Raw genomic sequence first — 7,695 nt, 5'->3', positions numbered from 1 at the left:
CTATTGTTCACAACCATGACACATTAGCTCATCACCTTAATAGTTTATCTGCCAAGATTGGCCATCTTCACCTCCCACCGGATGTTGACATGTAGTTCGATACTTGGAATGTATTTGTTGTAGTTTGTTTGCTTGTGTAATGCTTTATGTTGTTATCGTTAAAACTTCTTGACTATATCTCTCTTTTGTGATGTACTAAGTTGAACATGATTCCATTTTATATTATGTAATCCTCCTTTGATTACCTTGTGTGGTGCTTTCACTTTATTAGTTTGTCATAATCAAAAAGGGGGAGAATGTAAAACGCATGTTTTTGATGAAGACAAAGACCAAGAATTGTGATCAAAGCAACAAAGCTAAAAAAGAAGTCCAAATAGCATATGTCAACTATAATCAAACATAATAAGTGTTTAAATAAATGTAAAGGTACATGATACAATCAATACTTCAAAAGTACATGAGAACCATTCATCTTTGCATATGCATAAAAAGGATTTTTATTACATTAACAATGTTTAATATTAAAGTTTTTGACAAACAGCAATGTCGTATTCGAATACAACATATTGTATTCGAATTCAGATGATAAGTCAGTAGCAAAAACTTGAAATATGTATTCGACTACGAGGTGTTGTAGTCGAATACAAGTGCTAAGTCAGTAGCTCAGACTACACATCTGTATTCGACTACAACCTGATGTAGTCGAATACAAACAGCAAGTCAGTAACAAAATACACTTATTTGTATTCGACTACATGACCTTTGTATTTGAATACAAGATGAAAATTTTGAATAAATTTGAACATTATAAGAAGTGTATTCAAATACATACATGTTGTATTCGAATACACCTAGAAACAATGCAATTTTTTAGATCTGAAATGGCTCTAGATCATTGCATTTGTTCATCAAAACTCTTTGAACAATGGCCACCTATATGAAGTAATGTCTATGGAGTATAAATACCCCATAGTTTCAGATTAATGGACACACAATCCTACTACCAAACCTTGAATAACTTTGATCAAATTTCTGATTTATTTTCAAAGTTAATTTTTCTTATTTCAAGTATTTGCATTACATTTTCATATCATTGAGAAAGGTTCTCAAAGTACTCTTGAAATAATCTTGGATTGATATCATTAAACCATTCTTATTCTTATTCCAAATCAAATTACATTGTATGTAAAAGAAAGTAGTACTTTCTTAAAGTAGTCTAATCTAAGATAGTGGTGTGCTATCTTGGAAGTTTTGTTAGAAGTTTGTTGCAGAGATCCTAGGGTGGGATTTGTACATTTTCTGACAATAGTGGAAAAATCTCTTGTAGTGTGCAAGAGGACTGGATGTACCCTTGGTCAAAAGGGGAACCAGGATAATATATGTGTTCATTTATTTTTCTGCCATTTATCTTGTTGATACATTATCGTAAATTAGAAAATTAAATCACCAAATCTCTAAAAACAAGAAAATTTATAAACACCTAATTACCCCCCTCCCCCTCTTAGGTGCACCTCTGTTCTTACAGAAACTGGATTAGGGGTTTTCAAAACCGTCAAACACAAATCTCCGCTTTTCTTCGACTTCTGAGTTTCATTTCGAGAAGTGACAGAAGATAAAGTTGCTCATCTCCATGCTACGGTACTAGTGAGCCAACTTTAAAAGCGACGACGCAAGCGAAGTTTTTTCCGAAATTAATCGTGGTGCCGTAATCGCTTGTTAAAGCTATCGATAAGGTAAGGGCTCCTTCCAAATTTTCAGCTTGCATATAGGATGCTATGTGTGTATTTGTGGAGTTGGAATTTGCTGAAATGGATGTGTGATTTGTAGAAAATGAATTTAATTCATTTATGTGTGTTTTTGAGGATATTAAATTTGAGGTGTGGTTTGTGAAAATTAATTTGGCGTGATTTATGTTTGAAAATGTGGAAATTTATGGGTGATTGATGATTGAACTTGGTGTGGATTTTGTGGAATTTGAATGGATCGAATTTAATGTAAACTGTGGATTAAATTTGGTATGTGGTGGAGGAAAATATATGTTTGAGTATGCTCTTATTGAATTTGAAAATCATTAGTGTTAAATGGATATGAAAAATGGGGAATCTTTTAAAACATGCATTTACTTAATGATTGTTATGGAAAGAGTCAGAGTATGTTCATGCATTTCATAGTACATGGTGATCCCGATGGGGCCATGGTGATAGTGGTGACCGTGATGGGCCACGAGATGATGTCATGTGATTTGTTGGTTCATCTTATCCTTACGGGGATTATCGTGTTGTGTTGATCTGTGAGAGATTGCACTCTAGAACGTGCTGATCTATGAGAGATTACACTCTAGTAAACAGTGTAAGGCCTATGATAGGTGACACTTTAGTAAATCGTGTGGGCATGTGATGGGTGGCACCTTGATAATTAGTACAAGGCTTGTGATAGGCGGTACAATTATGATTTACGCCCCTTCGATGAGGATTTTTGGTTGAAATTCTAGAATTCATGCATTTTGGCATATACGCATTGCATTATGGTGTTTGGCACACGAGTCATGTTTGATGGACTACATGAACAGAATCTTTAGTCCATTCCAAGATAAATTTATTGTGGTGTTCATTGATGATATATTAATTTATTCAAGGACTGAGGAAGAACATTTGCGCTAAGTTCTTGAAATTTTACGCGAGAAGCAATTGTATGCCAATCTGTCGAAGTGTGAGTTTTGGATAGAAGAAGTGAATTTGTTAGGACATGTGATAACCAAGGAAGGAATCGATGTGGATCCAGAAAAGATTGAGACAGTTCTCGCTTGGAAACAACCTCAGACTGTCACTGACATACGAAGTTTCGTAGGACTGGCAGGGTACTACATGAGGTTTATTGAAGATTTTGCTAAGATTGTAGCTCCATTGACACAAATTACTAGAAAGGATCAACCGGTCGCATGGACGGAGAAGTGTGAGGAAAATTTTCAGTTACTAAAGAGAAAGTTGACAACCTCACCAGTATTGGTATTACCGTAATCAGAATAACCATATGAAGTTTACTGTGATGCATCTCACCAAGGTTTGGGATGTGTTCTAATGCAACACAAGAAAGTTGTAGCTTACGCCTCAAGGCAATTGAAGATTCATGAAATAAACTATCCTACTCATGACTTGGAGCTTGCTGTTGTAGGTTTTGCATTGAAGATGTGGAGGCACTATTTATATGGATGCACGTTTACAGTGTTCAATGACTATAAAAGTTTGAAATATTTGTTTGATCAGAAGGAATTGAACATGCGTCAGAGACGATGGATGGAGACTCTCAAGGATTTTGATTTCACACTGTAGTACCACCCTAGGAAGACCAATGTAGTGGTCGATGCGTTGAGTAGAAGAAGTGTGTCAGTATCTTCAACGGTGTTGGCTAGACAACAAGAGTTGTGGGAAGCTTTTAGAGACCTATACTTGAACATAGAGGTTGCACCAGGAATTTTGAAATTCAGAATGATTAAGATTTCGAGTGAACAACTTGAAGACATTGTGAATTCTCAAGATGATGTCTTAATTCAAGAGAAGAGGAACCTAATAGTGTAAGGGAAGACAACTGAGTTTAAGATCGGACCACATAATATTTTGAGATATAATGGTAGGATTTGTGTACCAGAAATTACAGATATGAGGAAAACAATTTTAGAAGAGGCTCATAAGAGTAAATTGAGTATTCATCCTGGAGCAACAAAGATGCATCAGGATTTGAGGCAGAATTATTGGCGGTCAGGAATGAAGAGACACGTAGCGGAGTATGTATCAACTTGTTTAACTTGTCAGAAAGCGAAGATGGAACATCAGCGACTAGCTGAAATGTTGCAACCTTTAGATATACCTGAATGAAAGTGGGACAACATTTCCATAGATTTTATAACTGGATTACCGAAAACAAGGAGAAAGAATGATTCTATATGGGTGATAGTCGATCGATTAACTAAATCCGCACACTTTTTACCAGTAAAGACCATCAATATGGTAGATAAGATAACCGAGATACACATTGTTGATATTGTGAGATTACACGGAGTACCGTCGAGTATCGTATCAGACCGTGATCCTAAGTTCACGTCGCACTTTTGGGGAGCATTGCATGAAGCGTTGGGAACGAAACTAAGATTGAGTTCAGCTTACCATCCACAAACGGACGGACAGACTGGGAGGACAAATCAGTCCTTGGAAGATCTTTTGAGAGCATGTGTATTAGATGATAGAGGAAGTTAGGATGACGTGCTTCCGTTGGTTGAGTTTACCTACAACAATAGTTTCCACGCAAGTATTGGAATGGCACCATATGAGGCTTTATACGGGCGCAAGTGTCAAACTCCTTTGTGTTGGTATAAGGACGGTGAAAGTATGATTGTAGGACTGGGGATGGTACAACAGACTACAGATAAGGTCAAGAAGATAAAAGAGAAAATAAGGAATTCACAAGATCGTGAGAAGAGTTATGCGGACAAGCGTCGCAAACTTTTAGAATTCGAACAGGGTGACCATGTATTTCTAAAAGTCATGCCTACGACTGGAGTTGGTAGAGCCTTGAAATCGAAGAAATTGACTCCGAAATTCATTGGACAATATCAGATTTATGCACGAATTGGACCTGTTGCTTATCGGATTGCATTGCCTCTGATGCTGTCCAATACTCATGACGTTTTTCATGTGTCACAATTGAGAAAATACCTTGCAGATCCGTCTCATGTGATCGAACCAGACACAATTCAACTGAAGGATAACTTGTCATTTGAAGAATTACCTGTAAGAATTGATGACAGGAAGATTAAGCGATTAAGGAACAAGGATGTTTCGTTGGTCAAGGTGATTTGGAACCCAACGACTGGAGATGCGACTTGGGAATTGGAGAGCAAGATGAGGGAACAACACCCTGAGTTGTTTATCAACGCGTAATTTCGAGGACGAAACTAATTTTAAGGGGTAGTAATGTAAGACCCTTAGTTTTAAATTCTAATTTATGTATTTTGGTATATTTTTGTGTTTAATTGATGTGACATTTAACTCAATTTTACTTTATTTTGAGACTCGTTTAAAATTATTTGTCGGAAAATAATTTGTTTACATCTCGAAAATTTAATACCTGACAGTTTTGTGAAAAATATCATTCGTTGCTGAAAATTTATATGTCAATTGAGTTGCGACGAGAGTAGATATTTTTATCAAAATAGTTGATATGTGAGTGAAGTGATGTGGTGTAAGAGTAGTTAGATATTTGTTGGTTTAATTTTAATTGTAATATACATATTATTATAATTTATATATATATATATATGTTGGAAAGGAAAAGGAAGGGAAAGAAAAGGAAAAACGAAACACATGAAACAAAATGTTTCCCTCCCTGCCTCGCACGAGAAACTTCTTCTTCTTCCTCCAACCTTCAAATTTTTCCTCTATTTCAAAGCTTGCTAAGTAATTCAGCAAAGCCATTTGCTCAGTAGTTTTCCTCCCAGCTTTCTTCTTCTTCCCTGATTCAAAAATGAAGGAAACTGGATTAGGGATTTTCAAAACCGTCAAACACAAATCTGCACTCTTCTTCAACTTTTGAGCTTCATTTCGAGAAGTGACAGACGAGAAAGTTGTTCATATCCACGCTATGGTGCTAGTGAGCCAACTTTGGAAGCGACGACGCGAGCGAAGTTTTTACCGAAATTAATCGCGGTGCCGTAATTGTTTGTTAAAGCTACGATAAGGTAAGGGCTCCTTCCAAATTTTTAGCTTGCATATAAGATGCTATGTGTGTATTTGTGGAGTTGGAATTTGGTGAATTGGTTGTGTGATTTGTGGAAATTGAATTTAATTCATTTATGTGTGTTTTTGAGGATATTAAATTTGAGGTGTGGTTTGTGAAAACTAATTTGGCGTGATTTATGTTTGAAAATGTGGAAATTTATGGGTGATTGATGATTGAACTTGGTGTGGATTTTGTGGAATTTGAATTGATCGAATTTAATGTAAATTGTGGATTAAATTTGATATGTGGTGGTGAAAAATATATGTTTGAGTATGTTCTATGTTGAATTTGAAAATCATTAGTGTTAAATGAGTATTAAGAATGGAGAATCTTTTAATATCTACATTTACATAATGATTATTGTGGAAAGAGTCAGAGTATGCTCATGCATTTCATAGTACATGGTGATCGCGATTGGGCCGTGGTGATAATGGTGACTGTGTTGGGCCACAAGATGATGTCGTGTGATTTGTTGGTTCATCTTATCCTTACGGGATTATCGCGTCGTGTTGATCTATGAGAGATAGCACTCTAGAACGTGCTAATCTGTGAGCGATTGCACTCTAGAAAACAATGTAAGGCATGTGATAGGCAACACTTTAATAAATCGTGCGGGCTTGTGATGGGTGGCACCTTGGTAATTAGTACAAGGCCTGTGATAGGCGGTATAATTATGATTTACACCCATTCGAGGAGGGTTTTTGGTTGAAATTCCAGAATTCATGCATGTTGGCATATACGCATTGCATTAGGGTGCTTGGCACGCGAGTCATGTTTGATATACTGTGATGATTGTATATGTATACTCAGTTGTTGTTGTGATTGTGCCGTAATTGGTAAGTGTGATTGTTTGGAATTGTTTGTAAGTGTTGATTGATTGCGAAACCATTTCGAAACTGAATTCTGCATTTTTCTACAGTTGTATTCGAATACAAAGATGTTGTAGTCGAATACAGTTGTCCTAATTTTGCTACTGACTTGTGAAACAACGATGTATTCGAATACAAGGAGGTTGTAGTCGAATACAGTTGTCCTGATTTTGCTATTGACTTATGAAACAACATTGTATTCGAATACAAGGAGGTTGTAGTTGATTGCTTTTGTCCTAATTTTGCTACTGACTTACAAAATAACACTGTATTCGAATACAAGGATGCTGTATTCGAATACGACAATGCAGTTTTGTTAAAAACTTAATTTTTCAACTTTGATTATGCATGTTTGGCATATGAAAACCCTTTCAAAGAGTATGCTAGGTTGAAAGGTTATTTTGTGGATTTAAAATTTAAATGTTATGTGATATTTGTTAATTTCGGTTGGTGACCTTTACAATTAATGTGGAAATTTGGGCTTTGCCCTCAGATGAGAACCAGGATCATCCTAGCAGTTAGTACCCTGGAGATGGGATGGTAGTTAGGCATACCTGATAGATACTGTGTCAGAAGGATCTTGTAGGGCGCGTGGAGATCACCCGGGTTGTATAGTTGTTTTTTTGTAGCATGATCAGATTAGATGGTTGTATAGGTATTAGTTGTCTTTCTTTTGGGAATGTATTTATTTCAATTTGGAAGACTGTACCTATACCCCAGTGCTTTTGTGATATTAGAGCTTTGGTTTGGATTTCTTTGGGCCTATGAAGTTTTTGGTTATAGATTGTAGGTCAACTTGTAGGTTGGGAGTCGTCATCTAATCATGCGTCGGGGTAATTTGTCTGAGTTGTTAGATCAGGGGTAGTTATTATGTGTTGATGTAGTCAGAAGTTAGTTTTAGAATTATTGATGATGGTTTTATAGGAAAACCATGCCGCCAAGAAGGAATGACGCTCCAAGAGTCAATGTCAATAGGGACGACCAAATGGCGGAAGCTATGAATAATATGGCTGCTTCTTTTGCTGCACGGACTGCTGCAAAGACTTTGCGGGAT

The sequence above is a fragment of the Cicer arietinum genome, chromosome 4, assembly GCF_000331145.2.
Source record: "Cicer arietinum cultivar CDC Frontier isolate Library 1 chromosome 4, Cicar.CDCFrontier_v2.0, whole genome shotgun sequence".
Lineage (NCBI taxonomy): Eukaryota > Viridiplantae > Streptophyta > Magnoliopsida > Fabales > Fabaceae > Cicer > Cicer arietinum.
This window is presented reverse-complemented; position numbering follows the sequence as displayed.